Here is a 20,574-nt window from a genome sequence, read left to right as displayed (position 1 = left end):
GGATAAATGAGTAAAATTGTTAATTATGTTTATAAAATTCTAATAGTTATTTCCCAAAATAGCATTTTTATAATATCTGCATTTTTATAGCTTTATGGTGGTATTTTGAGTCTTCCTGGCAGATTTTCGTCTAGTGTTTAATCACGTTTTGTTACCGCTACCTGGTCTCTGGCTTTTTGGAATATGGAAAAACCTTCATAAATTGCCATTGGTTGGAAGACATAAAAGGGTTCTAATTCATTCAATAAATTCACAATTCTTGATTCACGGTCGAGAAGTCTAGTTAAAAAGACACAAATGAAGTATCTGGTTCAATGAAGCCTTGGTTCACTTAATTGTAATTAGCGCAAAGTAAAGTGCTTCATTAATTCCCAAGAATTTCTAGTTGTGTCAGTCAGTTGTGAGCAACCAGGGTACAAAATGAATCAACAAAAACAATCAAATAAAAGGACTCTAAAGGCAGTTTGCTACAATAACTAGCGAAGAAGTACTCCTACGACGACGAGAGAACTAGTTTTTATTAACTAACAGCCGGTTCGTAACTAACTCGATGCTCTTAAGAGAATTTTACAAAATTTAAATTACTTTCGACTATATATCAAGTTGTACTAAACATATTTATTTGAAATATAAGCTATATATTATTTATTGTATCAAAGTAAAACTATAAAGAGAGATTTCGTCATCTTTAAAATTTTTTGAAAGGTTGGAGTAGAAAAAAATGATAACTAAAATTGTCGTTTATTCGAATAACTGTAATTTGACGGAAAAAAGTTATATGACTATCAAAAATATTTCAATAAAGAAAGCATTCTTGTGTTCATAGTTTCTTCTGAAATTAGACCTGAGGCTACAGAAGATTGTTTGCAAACATTATTTACTTCGTTGTTTTGGCCATCGGAAACTTCTAAATGACATAGTTTGTCTATTAAATGTCCGTCCGGGTAATTAATTACAAATTTACGAATTATGTCTCGCCCGAAATGAGTTATTTGTCTGCGACTGTTGACAAAAAGCGAACTTCGCCCTGACAATGCCGTACCAGCATTTCGTTTTCTTTGTTTGCGACGTTTTTATCTGGGAACATCATAAATATAAGAAAACTAATAACTTTTTCGAGTTACAGAATAAATAAAAGAGTAAATATTAGTCGATGTCTCTGATTTTGATATTAAAATTTTAGTGCGCTTTAAAGTTCATTTAATTTTGAACTAGAGACAAGTTTTTACTGTTATTGACTTACGAAGTATTTCACTGTACTGGCATTTTTTGCAGCAATGAAAAAGTTAGCTGGAAAACTAGTAAAATAAAGTTAATTGAATAGCCTGGAAGAATGAAACTTTTATATTATGGAAGGAGATTCGACATTCTCATTATATTATGTGATATATTGCTGTCTTCAGTAACTTTGCAGAGTTTCATTTACTAGTCAGCAGTATATTAATCTTCAATACAATAAAATTATAAAAATGAAACATTTATGGGTATAAAAATATAAATTTGCTTATTCCCCAAATTTAACTTTAAAAATACATTTTTAGTGTAGAGAGAAATGTGGTCTTCATATTTTAAATAAATAGAACCAAACTTGAAGGATAGAAAGTAACAAAATGTGTTATATCTGATAATAAAATAAAAGTTTCGGAATAAATATAAAGAATTCGCCTATAGAACCATTTTACATTAATTTATTTCAAAATAACAATTGTGTTAATGATAAATGTCAATAAAATAGGGTAGTCAACAATATCACTTAAGAAATACCCATCAAGTTCATTAAGAATCTACCTTATATGATGGTAAGATAAGTACCAAGCATTCTAGACTATTCTAAATATGTTCTGTGACTTGCAAATATATTGTTAGGAATAATATTATAATAGCTGTAGATAAAGATACTAGAAGCTATCAATGTAACACTGATATTCAACAGTAATGGGCTTCCTTAATGGCTGAGAATATCGCCATAATTCAAAATTGTGTAGAGATAATGAAACTGCTCAAAGAATAAAAATAATGAAAAGATTATCAGAGATCATTCTGACAACACTGTAGGATTAACTAAAGTTCTGATCAATTTTCAATGCTCAATATTTTTACGGCTTTTTTATATTAAAAAAAAGAGAACACATTTCACCAGTTTTGAATCTACACCAACCTCGTTGTGAAATCTTCTTATAACCATTAACGGATTATACTCAATCTAAACTATAAACTCGAATCGCCATCTGTCCGCTTTATTGATTTTACTTGTCTTCGGAATGAGACTGTTTTTGCTGATATTAATCATCGTGTAATCCCAGATATCCGGAACAAGCAACAGCAAAAAAAAAAGACCGAGACAGGCAAATACATTATTTACCATAAAAAGCCTGGAAAGAAGGCGGAAATTAAACGGAACAAAATGAAACCTAAACCAACATTATATGGGAGGATTTTTTTCGATTAATACAAAATTGGATTTATAAAACGGGACGGTGTAATATCGCACAGAGGTTAATCGCTAGTAAAAACGATATAGTTTCAATACATTATCTTACATTGTGCTAACTTAATTCTTTTGCCTAGAAAAATGAATAAAATTTTAGAATAAAAACGTTCCTGGATGTTTTAAGATGGAACGTGAAGATGAAAAGGAAAAATAAACATGTGAAATTGACTGTCAAAGGTAATCTTGACTATCTGAATGTAATTTTGAGTTTTGATATACAATTTACTATAAACAAAAAGGTCTTCCCACACATCATTCTACTATCATTATCACAACATATCTACAGAAGTATATTTCTGACACATCTTAGAGGCCCACAGAAAACATAGGAATATATAGTCTATTCAAGTTTTTTTAGTAATGCGTCGTGGATATTTGTGACGCCGAAACATTACAATGTTGCCACATCAACTCTGAGTTTTAATTCAGTTTGGCTTTGACATACAAAAAAATTCTAATCTAAATAAAATAATTGAACAAAAATGTTACCAAATATAATTCATTTTAACATTATACTATATCTAAAAAGTACAATTAATTATACAGCCACAATAATTTACAGGTAAGAGTTAAAACCTCTTATCACTATTGCTTTCAAGAATTTTGCATACGTCTGACAGCTGGTCGCCGTCCGGTTGTCAGATGTACGCTAAATTATTCAAAATATTAGTTATAATTATTACAGGTTATAAACCGGCAAACATTATTTAGCCCTTATCATATTACTTTGTTTGAAAATGCCGAAAATAATACATACCCAAGGTCACAAATTGATTGCGGCTTTAATAGATTATTTCGAAAACGAACGAGATACGAGATAAAGAAGGCCCCCTTTTGCCGGTGAAGTCCTACAATTTTATTGAAAATGTTTTTTAGCGGGTTGTTGGCGTGCTAAATATTACTGTGGGTACTGTGAATAACATCGCTTACTAAATGAGGAATAATAATACGTTAGATTAATCCAATAAAACCCGTCTACACAAAGTGGGTGACGAATCTTGATCATATTGATATTGGCGCTCTATTCGAGACCAAATATACCAAATATATAAGAACTGTAAGTACACAAAATATTTTATCGATATAAACATAATTTAATAAAATTATTTTAGAGAAAATTGTTTCTCTGGAAAGTATACATAAAAGAACTAAGGACATGTAGCTTTTTGAGGGATGTAAGATCCTTTCATACACTCTTACAGGGCATATGGTTCAAATGGTGTAAAGATAACCCTCGGAGAGGTTTAATAGAACTTCTAGACATTACCTTAAAAACAATTCAATTAAAGGCATAAAATAATATAAGGAACTTGAATATTTCAAAATGATTCATTGTGGCACTCTTGGCAAGACAGTAACAAAAAAAGTGTAAAGACAATAAAAATTGATGGAAAAAGGTAAAAGTTATAATAGCATTCAGTTGGATTTTGTTGGTCATTATATTTATTAATTCGGTTTGGATGAACTCGATAAGACATACAAAGGAAGTAATTGATAAATGGTGAAATAGTGAACATATTTTAGACAGATTAGAAATTAACAGTTTAGTGATTGAATTGTACAGTGAAAGTGATTGAAGAAAACTTTCAGGATATGTAATAATACTGTGCAATGCTGGAAATTCCTGAGATAGAGTGATGAGAGTAGAAACAACTAAAGTTATGCACATAATTAATTGAATATAACTATAGAAAATGGTATTGTAGGGCGTCAAAGATTTGTGTGCACAGATATGATTGTAATTGTTCAAAATTAAACATAAGCATTAGGTTAGAACGTATGAGGAGAGAATGAATACTAACTGTTTTGTAGATATGGTAAATGCATTAGACAGAATTCAGTGATTAATTTTATCAAGAATGGTGTACACAGGTAGTAGCAGAAGAAATTAAAATATAGTGATACCAAGATGACTTGCCAAGTAAACACACCATCGAAGGAAACAAGAACTAAACGTAATAAGTAAATATGCTCTCGAAAGAAAGTAAAATACGTTTCTCAGATTTACAATTGTTAATTAGGTGGATTAGGCCTCTAGGGGATAACACTACATAAAATAACGCACCTAGAAACTCTACCTCATGGGTGGCGTGGAAAAGAGTTAAATGTAAACAAAACAAATCTAACCTACAAACTATTATACATGTGCCTAAGACTGAAATATTTAGTGCTGAATAAAATTATGTTGTTGTAATATTTTTAAAGCGAAAATATATATATGGTAAAATATTTAGCCAATTTATGAGCATGTATTAGAAAAATACATTAGAATAGTTAGAAATATAGTAGCTATATAAAATAGAGATAAATAACTCAAACTAAATATATTTTAATAAAATGCCTTGTTTTAGATAATTCTATAATTTAGAAGCAATAAAAATTAATGTAAAAGAAAATGCCTACATTTAGTTTCATAAGAAAATAAAAACAAAGACAAGTGTGTTGGTTTGCGTCTGATCATCAGCTAGTTGAAATGCTAAGAATGTTTTGAACAAAAATCGCTTAACATAAATTTAAATAGGGAGTTTCTTCGTTTCGTGTTGCCGCAATTTCCGAACTAACGCACTTTATTCCACCGGGGATGGATCTTTGCGCACTTAAAATTATTCACTTTCCTTTTCGGTCTAGAATTCGACTTTGCTAAGAGGATAAAGTTACTCTGAGACTGGCAGAAAGTTTTAAATTATACATGAGTTCAAATATTGACTAACCTTTAAATTTTAATACGGCATTACTTCGACCAGAACTGCTGTAAGCTTTCGAACATTTATGGTGTCAGTGGAAACGCTCCAGCCCAAGAAAATTCTGTTTCCCTTTCTCGACTATACGATAATATGTCGATGTTTTGGTTATTTTACATTGTTGATGTGTCTTTCTTTACAAAATAATTAAAATCAACATCATATAGAGGCATTTCAGGTTTTATATTAAGTTTAAAGTTCGTAAACTTATGTTTGTAATATTTTACCAACTAGGGGTTATCTGGACCACTGGAAAACCTTGACTCTGAACCACGATCTGCATTAGGCCTACATACTGGCGAGTGACCGACTTAGAAATTATTCCACAAGACATAACACACAGCCTGGTAACTGCAACTTGTCGAATTTACAGCCTTGTCTAATGGATAAACACAAATATTAATTTATAACCATGTCCCAGCGGGGCTCGAACTCGCGACTGTCGCTGTACTATAAATGAAACTGGAAATAACTAACATTGTCTTTTATTTTCAATATAAATCTACTCTACTTCTTGTATCACTCCATTGATAGAAGCATATTGAAAATAGAAGAAAATAACTCGAATAAAATAATCGAAAACCATCAGTAGTCATTATAGTTCCATACTAAGTTGCTGATGTGTAAGTGTTAGGATAAAGTATTATAATGCTATAGGAATGATTATCTAGAGCAAGGCCTTGGGGTATATAACTATCACTCAGAAAATCAAAAGGATCGCTAGGAGAAGTGAGGGAAGACTGTCAATACTGAATTTGTCGATAATACTCCAGTGAGACACGGATTCAAAAGAATAAAACACTTAGGTTTTGTCTAGTGAGCTGAAGTATGTTCAAGAGAAGAACTACTTGTTTTACTATATATCACAAGATATTCAAGTTAAAGGTAATTACAACTAATTACGGACCCAAGTCTCATTGAAATGAATAACCACATAAATACAAGAAGCAAATATTAAGCAGAAATAAACGTTTTGACGACAAATCTCAATATCGGTATAATACGTCCTTATTTGACAATTTTATATTGATGGAAGACGGTTGGAAATTTAACTGTTTGTGATTTTCGTCCTTTAAAACTATTTCCCGCACGAGTGTCACAAAAAAAGAAAAGCAATTTGCCATATAGCCGAGACAACGTTCAGGCTCATTGTTTTATTTGTCTTCGATCCCAGCCAGAAAAAGTTTGCTTCAAGGTGCACACATGATGTTTCCTTTTTTTCGGGCTTCCGCATCGCAATCGAAACTTGCCTCCTCTTCGGTAAAGTTTAAATCAAATCTCGTTTGACAGCAAATTTGTCTTATATAAAAGTCAACACTAATATTTGAACTTTGCGATCGTATTAACTCTTCGGTATATATGGCCGTACCGTATTTTTAAGCGAAGAAGAGGGTTTCGAGTGTGTCCACCATTTTCCATATTAAGGCGTTTTCGATTTTATTGTTAAACTTTTTCATACGTTCATAAAAATTGTCAGTGTCTACATAAGATTTTTAAATATATTTTGTATATCTATATTAAATATATTGTTTTATAATATATGCAATCGTTCAAAAGTTTGGAAATAATGATGTAATTAAAAAAAGATTATAACGCAGGTAAGTTATAGTCCCTTCAGTAAAACAACGAATCATGTCATCTAAATGTATGACGTGAAAACGTCACAATGTTGCGGCATCAGCCTTGATGCTTGAACCTTTTTAAAAGAATTTCACTGCTTTTATATGTAGTGGTGGCTTGTTTATTTGGTTTTAACTATATTGGCTGGGTTTGATCTAAACGATTTTGGTCTTTTTTATGATAATGTTTATTTCTATGATTCTTGGAGTTCTTGTTAATTGTTCAAGTATGTAAATTAATATAAATATGGTGTTTTTATAAAAATAGAAAGGCATATAGAAATGATTTTTATTATTTCATTTTATTCAATCATTTTTTTCATATGAATCAATGAATCAAAAAAATCTAAAATCAATCACATGCATCATAAAATGTGTTATTTCAAAAAATGTTCAATGTTTATTTCCCTCTTTATATATAGTTTCAACATTGATCAAATTTGTGTATAATCTATACATAGTATAAAACAAAGTCGCCTTTTCTGTCCCTATATCCCTATGTGCGCTTAAATCTTTAAAACTACGCAACGGATTTTGATGCGGTTTTTTTCAATAGATAGAGTGATTCAAGAGGAAGGTTTATATGTATAATACATGCATAATATACTAAGGCAACATTGCTAATTTTAGAGGTTTCTAACGTGATGTCGTAAATTAACCTATTTTTTAGGCTTATTTAGCAATTAGCAAAAACGCTGCCTAACCCTACGAGTTAGATCAAATTAATGTACTACAGTATTGTACACCATAAAAAGGTCTACAAAAAAGTCCGCGATGGTATATGTTTATCTTTTAGGGATAACCCACATTAACCATTTTTATTGTTTACTTTTTACGTGAGAAAATGGCTTATTTACGAAGCTATTTTAAGCAATACGGCATTAATCCTTATCGAATTAAGTACCTTAAATACAGTGTGCAATTAATATAGATCAATATGGTTCCTTACAGCATGTAAATTAAACAAATATTTTCGGAGATATTACAAATTTAAAATTTGCGTTTAAAAATGTGTAATGTAATAAAAATTGTATGAATTTAGATATTCCAAAGATAGCAGGAAATCTTCATAGTAAGTATAGGGGAAGAGGAATTGTTTTACTCCAAATTTAATGCGTGCAGGCCAAGGGCAGTAATGAATGAACCAAAAATACTGGATCGATTTTAATCATGTTTTCATTGAGTGACATAGGCATATATATTTTATGCTCGTGCAAAGTCGGAGCGGGCCGCTATGTTTTTATATACAACGTTCATATTTTTTCTGTAGTGTATTTAATTTAGTCGCTAGTTATTTATAAAAAAATAATGATGTGTAATATGATGTTTTTATAAAAATAGAATGGCTGGACATATATTAATTATATTTTTATTATTTCGTTTTATTCAATACTTTTTAAATAAAATATTTCCAAAATTTTACCATTTTTATTTACCTTCTGAACCCATTTACCTACGTTGATTTCCTTTCCATAGCTTTATAACAAACTTATATTCATGCTTTGTGTTAGATTTGGGATGTTCAGATATATTTCGGTCTTAATTTCTGTATCTCGTTTCCTGACACTAAACGCCCAGCATTTTTTGAAGATCTGGCAGTGAGATATTGTTTGCATTGTTAGAAAACGTGGGACATGAAATGCTTGATTTAGCTTGAAGTGCTAATTTCTCTGTGAGTCTTAACACTTCTGTCAAACCATGGGGCCCTGCGAGACTTATTTTGGAAAACTTGAACCCATCCCACCTGGTTGGGTATTACAAACTTGAAATAGAAATAGAAAAATGTTAGAACTGAGATAAAAGCGGAATGTAAAAACATCTTACATAACAGGCTTTTGATGGAGATTGGGAGTCTGCTATATATATTCTGGTATATTTGCAGAGCAGAGGAGATAGCAGCTATGCTATACCCGAACGTTTCTGGATTTGAAAAAGTGGATCCAAATTTAAAATTTTTTATTTGAAAAGAGTACACTGAGTTGTGAAAAACGCAGTGTAAAACGCTTCTTATGGAAATGATGGCCTGGGTTTTCTGAGGGTTGATTCACAAGGTATAAAAGCAATAACTAAAACCACAAATTCTATTAAATAAACAATTGGCACTGTAAAAACTTTTGTGGTCTTAAAAGACCTGTCTGTTTTCAAATAGGAGACAGATAAAAATAATAAACTATAATACTAATAAGATTTATTGCAGATTTTTTATGTAAACTAAAAATAAAGTAAAAACTGTTGAACGGCAGTGTATAACAATCCCCAATGTATGTATGTGTAAGTGTGCGTGTTTGTACTTATTCTATCTGATATATTTTTAGAGCTGAAACATCTTGGGATAGGAGGAAAATGTATTTCGAATCTCATTTGCATTTTATATGCAGACGTTATTGAAGGGAGCGAAACAGCCATCATTATAACCTATGAGCTGGCTGCCTTGCGAATCCGGGAAAACAGGAAATGAGAAAATTCATTCCCGGCAAAATCCCCCAGCTATATATTGGTCAAAAGGCTCCTTGAGTTAATCAGGACCGCTAACCTCCGGATTTACTTTGAGAGTTGGAATAAGCTATGGGGCACCGTGCAAAAGTCTTTCCATTTCCTTAAAGTTTTCCAAAATTAAATGTTTTAGGCATAAGTGATGGGAGTAGAGAGGCGTAGGAGGACCGAGAAAAGGTAATAGGGTGGTAATGATATTATTAAAAGTTGTCGGAAAGGGTTTATTGATGTTTTATGGTATATACGACGTTTCTTGTAGATTTTCAGTTTCTATTTTAATCTATATCTATATAGCAATAATTTTATGAGAAAAGCTACCTAATAAAATTTCATGTGGTTTAATTTTTGATACAGTGAATAGCACGTAATTATATTTCAGGTATTACAGCACTAAATAACACATACAGTTGAAAAAAAATTGTTGAACGTAACTTACTTAAAAACATTTTGCAATTTGAGTGGAAACACAAATTAAAACAATTCTTTTCCATTAAATGACAGTTTCTCGAAAAGAGAAGAGATATTTTTTTAAACAGTAAGAATCCAAATTTTGTTTAGTACATATATTGAAACGTTTTTATATTACTGGTCTTGCAGAACTAAATCACATACATTGGAAGCTTGGCATTGTTGAACGTCAGAAAACATGGATAAACAATTCTTTTTCTCCAAATTATGGCTTCTTGAAACTATTTTTTTTTCTAAATAGTAAGAATCCAAATTTTGTTACAGTTTTACTTTAATGTGATAGAAAAATGTATAGGGTAGACTCACACATAATTTCAATGAAATTGGTTCAGTAAAACTTCAGGTACCATGTCAACTATCTTGAGAAAATTACTTTAGGGTAAAAAGTTTCGTTTTTAGATGACGCGTCACTAAATATAGCTCTCTTCAGTTCAATTTTGAAAAATCCTATTAGGGGTATGTTTTTAAAGGATAATCCTTTGAAAATCTGAAAAAAATAAATTTTTAAAATTCCTAGGCTCTAAGGTACACATATAAATAGTAACTCTGCTCATTTTATTTAATTTTAAGCCAATAATAGCACTTGAGCTGGATAATTTCATCCAATTGCACCATCGCGCCGACAATTCTCGTCTCTCTTGCGACCATTCGCCAGACAAAACCTTTGGATAAATTTTTAATTAGTCCCGTTATTCTTTTTGATGATGATTTCAGGATGAGTTGGTTCAGGCCTAGCAGAAAATAATGCCTTTAACAAATTAAAGGAAAAAAGGCATCGCGCGTCAAAATAAGAATTTAATTAAGAACAGCCCTCATTAGCTAAAATATGGAATTTTAAAAAACAGGAACGAGTTGAATGTTCGGAAAGCTTCCGAGAAAGAAAAAAAATCTTTTCAAACAACTTTAATTAAAAACCTGTTCGTTATACTAGAGGAAAAAAAATCCAAACGAAAATATTCTGGAGGAGTATCGGAACATTTTTTTTCTGTTCGATTTGGACCGTTTAAACTTCGGTAAAATATTGCTAGATATAGCTAAACAGTTTGATTTTTGTTTTCGCCGTTTTTTTCATCGACAAAGTTCGGATCTTCGATGTTTCGTAATAAAACGTTTGTTTTTTCGTGTTACTTTGTAATATTCTTCAATAATAAGTCGATATTATTTACACATTGTTGTTTTCAAACATCGGCAGCTTTTTTTTGATAATAATATCGTGAAAATCAAAACAAAAATATTGGTGTATATGATATTACGTTTATAAATTAAGTGTGAACAAGTTTTCTTTACAATTATTAAAAGTTTTTAAAGAATATATAGTAATATAAATATAACAACTTATTTTGAAATCGTTGGTAGTGAAATGATCTCATCACGTGGCAATCAGAAGACGCTCTGCCTGATGGGCATACTGGGTGTGGCAGTCCTAGCAACAGTAGAACATTGTCATGCAAAAAGATGACTTTGTGTCTGTTACTATCTATTGCTGGTCCTTTCTACAACAGTATCTCGTTCAATTAGTTTTAATTGATATCGGCAGATATTCATTCAATAGTTTCATTTAGTTTTAGCACTAGAACAGCAATACTATATGACAATGAATAGTTCGCTCCTGTGTCGATGTGAATAGCTCTGCCGGACTCACACATGACTTTTTATGCTTGTGATTATCGCAGTAGATCAACTTTTCACCACCAGTTCCAGTACGCCACAGAAAATATTTTCTGTATATATCCCAATACACACAATTGATTCATCAACTGCTAAGCTGTCTGAAAGTTCTTTGATATTCTGACGAAGCAGCATTATCGTAATTTTCTTAAAGTGTTGATCAATATGTGAATACCGCTGATCAAAATACATGTAGTAAGCACCATCAAGTAACTGTACGAAGACTAAACTGTCAGTGAAATGAACTGGTTAAATGTTACACACAGGACACATCAATTTACCAATATATATAAATTCGTTGGGAAGTGAATTCAGCTATTGGGCTTCTCAGCAATACGCTATCCAATGCTTCGGGTTATATCCAGTAAGGTGTGTTACATTGGTGAGATTAGGACTGATGAATATGCTATGTGAGAGAGAATTTCCTCAGGGGAGTTATTTGGACGATATACAGTTAAGCATTGCTGCGGTATCTGCCCCGCAATATTCCTGGACGTATCATAAGCTTTTCACCGGACGTGGAAATTAGGATTAATCTACAAAATGGACAAACTGCTACAGCGAAATTACTGTCGACTGCTGGAATAATATCTTTTCGAAGGAAAATTTAGTCTCCTATGAAGGGGCATTCTCAACACAACTTATTTCAGCTGGAGTTCCACAGGCTAGTGCCTTGTGACAACTCCCGTATCTGAACTATACTGCTGATAAAGTTCATGGAAGAAAATGTAAGACCTGTAAGACTGTAGAAAAAGTACAAGTAGCCGTCAACAATATCTAGAAATGGACTAGATATAGTTTAATAGCTCCAAATCAATCCATATACTGGTTAGTCGGAAGATACTCTCAACTTGATCTAAAATCATGAGATCGGTTTCACAGTCAATCATAAAGCCAATTTGGACCTATATGTAAATATGGGGTTGCACTAGAACATTAAATAAACTAGTAATCCAACGCACCCAAAACAAACTTCTGCGATGACCTTGAAATCAAATGAATATAAGAAATGATCCAAGATTTCGCATGAAAACATGAAATGAGGTTGCTAAATCACAGTAATGTGGAAATAATACAGTTACTGGACAAGACACAGGAAATCAGAAGGTTGAAGCGAACCAAACCACACGAACTTGTTTAAGGTATAAGTGTATTCTTAACATTAGCTTAATACGTAAGTAGTTTAGTTTTATTTTAATTTAGCAAATACCTAATGTATTAATCCCGTACCCGATTTACATGTGTATTAATGTAAGTACAACAGAACAGTAGTAGCCGGCTTGGTTGGTAAACTCTCGTTGGTAAAAGGAGACTTTATAATATATTTAAAAAATAAGAGTAGTAATAAATTAATGTTTAAATTAAGATTGTACAAAGAATATCCAATGTAAGATCTAAGATGCAACTAAGACTTGCTGCTTGATATGCCATTAAATGGTTCTTTTGATCAAGTTATTTCATTAGTTTGTTCAATTGTTCGGTTCGTAAGGTGAACACCACCTTCATGACCCACCAGATATATAGAAGAACTTTATTTAAGTGGAATTCTATTGTTCATTGCAGAACAAATATAGTTTTATAAAAAATTACGAGAAAGAAGCTCGAATAGAAAATCTGTAAAAACTAAGTCATATCCCTAACATCATCTTCGGAAAGATCATGACGAATCGCATTCAAAACCGGAAATATTTATCCTACATAGAATTTTTTATAGTCCAAGAACGCCGCGGAAAACAAGCAAAAAAGAAGCGATCATTAGCAAGTGTCACGAGTTCAAGTCAATCTCGGCGAGTGACTGAAAGTTGCCCGACCGAACTAGCTCGGAACCTCGAAACGGCCGAGATTGATGACCGATTTTATTGAGGCCCTCGCCATCCTCTGCGGTCGGAGTGAAGGTTACAGAATTGATTAGGAATTTAAAATCCAAACGGTTATTCATGTCATTAGAGGATAGATTGTTCCACATTCCGATAAGACTCCCTCGCTCGGGCCCTTCTTAAGGAAGATCTTTTTATTTTTATTATTGATTTGTCCTTCTTTACGTCGCTCTTCCTTTGTCGTTCGAAAACGACGAATTATCGTGTAATCAAGTTTTAATTCAGTGATGGAAAACATGGAATGAAACGGTTTCGAAGTGAACAAATGAGTTAAAAATTTATTATTAGATTTTAACTATCGAATAATTTTATTTGTCATTATATATGTGTGTGTGTGTGTTTTTATGGTAACATGATATGTTCTAATACTATTTTAAAATATTATTCATAAATTTAATTGACGTAAAATAGCAAGTAGACAATGTTAAATATCTGGGAATGCAATTTGATCGTCGTTTGACATGGAAAAACATATAGTGACAAAACGCAAATGTACAATGGTACGCAAATGGCTTACAGGGCGTATATCTAAATTATCATTAGATAACAAGGTTTTGCTGTATAAGTTAATACTTAAGCTCATTTAGGCTTATGGTATTGAACTAGCAAATCTAACATAAGGGTCCTCCAGAGGTTCCAGAACAAAGTGTTGCGAGTCATCGTCGATGTCCCATATTACGTCTCCAATAAACTGATTCAGCGCGTTATCCCCTTGGAACCCATGACGAGTGTAATTCGAAGTGTTAGTGCAAAGTACTCTGAAAAATTTATTAGTGCATCCCAATGGACCCGCCAAACTGTTAAATGTTCGCGATGACACTGAAGTGCGTAGGCTCAAACGCAAACTACCATACGAACTGATTAATAGACATATAGTGAGATTTAATCGTCTCTAGAATAAATTAGAATAGTCTGTAGAAAAGTCAGGGTAGACTTGGATAAGATTTGGATTATAAGTTGTACGTTGTTGTGTATAAAATAATTAAACCATATAATTTTTAAAACTATAATACTACATGGAATATTGTACTTCTTGGATTCAGTTTTGAGAAATATGGAATGAAAATGATTATTTTATTTACCATTAGATTTTAACTATCGAATCTGATAATAATTATTTATTAATTAAATTAAGTTATATAATTATTAAAACTATATTCTATTAATATTACATAGAATATTGTACCTGTTAGATTCAATTTTGAGAAATATGAAACAAAAAGGATTATTTTATTTACTATTAGATTTAAACTATCGAATCTTTCAATAATTATCCTTTAATTAAATTACGTAACATATTTTTTTTAATTAAGATTTATCATTAATACAATCGTAATTTCCAAATATTGTTAAAGTACTACCAAAAATTGTAGTATTATTATTTTGTATTTTCTAAAGAATCTTAATTGATCCCTTTAGTAATGAGCTTTAAGTAAATCAGTCTCTGGCCAATTTTTATTTTATTTGTTGAAACATTTTCCTGCAAGCTGACTATTCATATTTATAAGAAATTATTATTAATTTGAACTTGGTTTCCTGCTCTCACTTTTTCAATTATCACACTGATCCTGCCATTATATTTGTAATGTCCTACTCATTTTACTTTCTACTATATTTTATCGTTATGTCTATTTACATCTGATGGTTTTATTCAATATTCTTTTGCTTTCTGCTACTGTTGTTGATTTAGGTTTTTTTTCATTGTCATTGCCTTATACTAGTGTTGTGTTCTGTATCTTAGATATATTTGTATCAATTCCCAATCCTTTGCTTACTTTTTCTGCTATATAGTTGACATCACTTGCCCAATACCTCAATGGTCAGATATATAAATTGGTGTAAAACCTCTTATATATCCTCTAATTCTTGGTTTATAATTTTTCATTAGCTCTCATTTTGTATTCGTTTCCAATTACCATTATTTTAAACTTTTCCTTGTTCATTTCCAGTCGCAGTTTTTATTTTTCTCCTATTAAAACTTCTATCACGAATTTTTAAGTTCTTCCTTGCTCCAGTATATAATCAAAAATGTGACCATGTGATCATCTCACTATTTTAATCATTTTTTATTGAATATTATGAAGAAACAAAATAAATTTAAAAAAATAAATAAAATAACTGCGTTTTAACTCAAAATACTCAGTACATCATTACTTTTTTATCAGAGTGGTGTAACAAGGTTTTATTAATTAATTATCTTATTTCTATAACTATATCAGTTCATCCAATTAGAATATCAAGATCATGTCAAAAATGATGAAACAAACATTGACTATTTAAAGCAAACTTTATCACACCGAATATTATTGGTATGACTACCTATTGGTTAATACAGCTATTAAAACAGTAAAACGAATAGAAAGAAAACCCTCAAGTTTGGAGTCTATTTATTTCTGAATTATCCGCAGACAAAGAGCTTTTCAATTTTAATTAGTTCAGATATTCTTTTCAGGAGATTTTCCGAGTTAGTTCCATTCAAACGCGACAGAAAAACAAACTGAAGGGGAAATTAAAACGCCTAGCTAAATAAGAAACCAGAATGGTTCTTTATTAATTAAAAATATGGAATATTTGCGTATGGTAGCGAATGAAGCAGTCGACGAGCTCTAATAGGGAAATATCCCTCCCAAGCTTTTTATTAATTAAAAATCTTTTCGATGTATTTAAAGTTCATGTTACGAACTATGATCTGTAATAATTTTAGCAGTGAATTTTTGAAATACGTTTATATGACGTCAGGTCTACAAACAACGTTCAATTTTCATTATAACTTCATTAGCAGCAACATATTGAGGGTATTCGTTTGATGTAACAGAATTGGACCATTCGTCCTGCGCGTGCCTTAGTGCCAGATCGTGTCATTTTGATAATTAACACTTCTTTTTTTTTTCTTTCTTTCCAGTAGCGATAACAGTATGATATCAAAATGGCAATTATCTAATTGTGTTTCGTGTCAGACAGCGTCTTATTCTCTTGCTTTTTCTCGCTCTATGCCACTATAAAAGGTTTTTCGACATAACTGGGTAAAAGAAGAAGATAGAAAGGGACAAGTAATTTAGTAGCGGCATTTCGAAATTGAGGAAATAATATGAGAATATATTTTCTGAATAGTAATAACTATATTTAAATATTTTTTTAATGTATTAATATAATTTCGAAATGTTTGTGAGTGTTTTTAATTGAAAGAAATTATTAAAACCGATAAATCATTTTAAGATTTCTTCTTAAATTAAAATGAGCCTTTTGCAGCCTCATTTTTAACCGACTTCAAAAAGGAGCAGGTTCTATGTTCGGCTGTATATATATATATATATATATATTAAATGTATGGTCGCCGATTTCTCCGTCAATTATGAACCGATTTTCAAAATTTCTTCTTAATTCGAAAGAGTCCATTGGAACCAAGTCAGAATCTGTTGGGGTCAAAGGGGAGAAATTGTGGGAATCCCTCAAATTCAAGGCACGTATAATGTTTTTACATATTTATTATGTGAAATGATAAAATATTTGTATATAATGTTATTTCTGAACTGATGTGACGGAAATTCGGAAGTAGTTCAGTGTAAAAGCCATTCAGTTTGTTTTTTACAAGCAACTGCTTCTTTAATGTAATGGTTAGAGCGATCAGCTCTTACGCGGATGTCAAGGGTTTGATTCTCGACGGGGGCAACAACTTTTTGTTGTTATTATTTGGTTAGAATATTTGTCAAATTAACTAAGCTAGGTAGCGGGCCCAGGGGCCTGAAGCGGCCCTTATTTTCAATAAATGTTTCTTTGTTCCTATATTTCCTCATACGGATTAGACCTTTACGTAAAAATTGGTTGAAGTCGGTGCCGAGCCCAAACAATACAAAAATAATAATATAATTTTGTGACATATAAACAAAATTAAATTACGAACTAAAGAAATCTAATTTGTTACCGTCGGCACCGACTTCAAGTGATCTCTTGGTGGTAGTTAAAATAATATTACAAATAGATAAGTAGGTATAGGTAGGTATTAAGCTAAAATATGTGTATATAGTAGAATATAAAATACGTGTAGTAGATAGATTAAATAAGTTTTTGTTTAGTTATTACAACGATTATTAGGTACATATTTTATATCAAAACGTTCTTTTTCATGTTAAAAATCTAATTTTCATTATTTTTTACTTTTTGGTAAGTTTCTTATTTATTTTTTAAAGTCGGTCCAACATTTTTATAAAGAATAAAAATATAATATATAGAATAAAGAAATAATGATTGAAAATAAGAAACGTTTCAAGCCCTGGGGTCCGCTATCTACTCTAGGTGATTGGACAAATTCTTCAATCAAACTAGAACCAAAAAAATGAAATCATAGAAACAGTTGCCCTTTGCGGTACCGACTTTAAGTGATCTGTTGGCAGTAGTTAAAATAATATTACAAATAGATAAGTAGGTATAGGTAGGTATTAAGCTAAATTATGTGTATATAGTAGAATATAAAATACGTGTAGTAGATAGGTTAAATACGGTTTTTATTTAGTTTTATTTAATTATTATAACGATTATTATGTACTACTATTATGTAATTTTGATTATATTTGTACTTTCTAGTGACTTCTTCATTTATTTTTTGAAGTCCGTTGATTATTTTGTTAAAAATATTTTATGTTGTAACCAAGTACAAAATAAATATCGATCGCCAAGCTTTAATATTATGATGTTATATTTATAGATAAAGTTAAACTATTTATAAATATTAATCAGGCCCGAGTACAGGAGTTGTATAACTTAGATGACTCTATACCCGGGATATAAATGGGATTATTTCCGTACATGTTGTCTCGCTTGGTTTCATACTTGGATAGTAAATCCACAGATTCGTGCGTCAGCTAAATCTCATCTGATAGAATCGAACAAAATAATAATAGATCGCAACAGAGAGAGAGACAGAGGAAGATAGAGGCGGAGGAAAAAAACTAAAACACTGAATTGTCAGTTTTCGGGCAAACTTTGGAACGTTTAAAATGGCCATAAATTCGTCAGATCTAATAGAAAAAGAAATATGTCTACGTGTCACTTGTAAATTGTTTGCGCAATATATTTTTGTTGGCACAGCTCGAGCCAACGAGATAGCGGCGCGATATTAAACGTCTTCCATCTTTGTTTTTCAGCTTTTTAAAACTTTTTCCCAGCTGAGATTAAATCAAATAAATTGCCGTTAAATTATTTGTAAAATGGATAATACAATGATTACACAACTATTCACGGTTTTGTACTTTAGCATACAAAAACCCTTTATAAGGTACCAATTAGATAAAATATTTTCTTTCGATTCACGTGCGGATTAAACAATTTCTGCGAATAAATACATATTATGTATTGCACTTTAATACAATTCTATTACAGTTAGAAATTTAAATTTTGGTTAATCAAAGCACTTCCAATTTGGCTCTAGAGCCACCTATATTTACGTAAAACCCCATAAAAGATTCGCATACGTTTATTATTGTTTTAGAAACAATTTCTATTTGATCTCTTATATTTAAACTAACTATTTTTACCTTAAATGTTATATTGATATTATATAACATATATTATTTATACTTATAAAAATATATAATTTTAAACGTATTTGTTTAAAATTATGAAGAAAAATAATATTTCAGACCAAAGCCCAGGACCAAACAAAGTATATCTGTCATTTGTTCTTGTTTGTACATGTTCGGCTGTCCGATGACCACGATATACAGCAAGAGTATGTTTTCGATTTAATTTAATTCCCCATTCAATATCTCGTTTTAATGCCAGATAATATTTTCCTTTTCATTTTATTCTAGTTAAAAAAAGACAATGACGTGTGAAGCGTTCGAACATGTAACCGAAACAACTTATAAGATTCGTCTAGTTGTTAAATGTCTACAAAATTCTTTAAAACATTAGTAATATGAAATATAAGTGGTTATAAACTGTTTGAATTTGAATTTGCTTATTGACTTGAATAATGGCTTAAATTTAATGATAATTAGGGAGAATGCAGTAATTAAATATAATTTTATGAAAAAAATTGTATATAGATAGTAACAGAAGAAAGTAAGGAGGAATAGAGTAATATCAAAATGACTTTACAAGGAAATATTGCATCGAAGGAAACAAGAACTAAACAAAAAAATGTAAATAAGCCCTAAAATAAAAGTAAAATATAATAGTTGGATTGTTATCTGGGTAGCTTAGGCTTCGAGGGAATACTACAGGTGGTTTGAAAGAGTTCAATGAAAATATAATAAAACAATCCTAACCTACACAGTATTGTGATTGTTTAATTCATTTAGTTTAAGTCTTTCGATAATCTATATATTAAATGTACTATAATGTTAAAATAAATTATATTTTATAACATTTTTGATTATTATTGTATTATATCAAAACCAAAATAAACTAAAAACCAAAGTTAACAGCATTGCGACGTTTTCATGTCATTAATTTAGATGATGAGTTGACTTTTTTATAGGATGTACTATATAGATAATATATGTGACCTAATTAAAGAACTTATAATTATATCTTCAAATAAATCCCAATATAGCAACAACATTCAGTTCTGCGTATTGTTGATTAGGTCGTTTTTCGCGACGGTACATCATCAAGACCTTAGATTACAGCTTCACCCCCTTGAAGATGACATTACACTTGACAATACGACGCGGCCACAATAAAAACATTATTTAGGAGCTTGTTTTTCAGCGGAAACTAGCGCAATATCAGCGTCCTATTTCAAATCCCGAATAAAAATAATAATAAGCAATAAAGGAAAGGAAAAATAACCTTGTTCCACAACAAGGCGATGGTCCTCTCACGTCTCGGGCCCGATCCTTTTCAGGAACGAAAACTTTATTAAATTTTACTTTTACGAGCACGTTTTGTTCTGGTTTGTGTTACGTTTTTCCCAGTTTTCCACGGCTAATGAAAGTGTTACCGGCTCCATTTATTTCTCCCGAGCCATTCTTGCACGGGAATGTCGTAATTTTTATGGATAATTTGTTTTGAGGGTCGAAGCGAATTATAACGAATATTTTACGGTCCCGACGTAAGAAAAAATTGTTTCGTTTCCGACCACCGAACACATTTTCATAATTTTTCTTCGTTTAATTGTAGGCGAAGGTCCTCAGACTCTATGTTTTATATCTTTCGATGATATATTTGATGCTAACAATATTTTGTTTCCGTTTTATCTCCTTAAAATGTTTCCT

At 31.1% G+C, this 20,574-nt stretch overlaps 1 protein-coding gene across 3 annotated transcripts in view; it reads right to left on the bottom strand.

Annotated features, from left to right (window-relative positions):
- sns (sticks and stones) overlaps window positions 1-20,574 on the bottom strand; it is a 209,839-nt gene that overhangs the window by 33,421 nt on the left and 155,844 nt on the right. The window lies entirely within an intron of this gene.

The sequence above is a fragment of the Rhynchophorus ferrugineus genome, unplaced genomic scaffold, assembly GCF_030347505.1.
Source record: "Rhynchophorus ferrugineus isolate W39M unplaced genomic scaffold, kcgeb_rfMv2 rfM6, whole genome shotgun sequence".
NCBI lineage: Eukaryota > Metazoa > Arthropoda > Insecta > Coleoptera > Curculionidae > Rhynchophorus > Rhynchophorus ferrugineus.
This window is presented reverse-complemented; position numbering and strand designations above follow the sequence as displayed.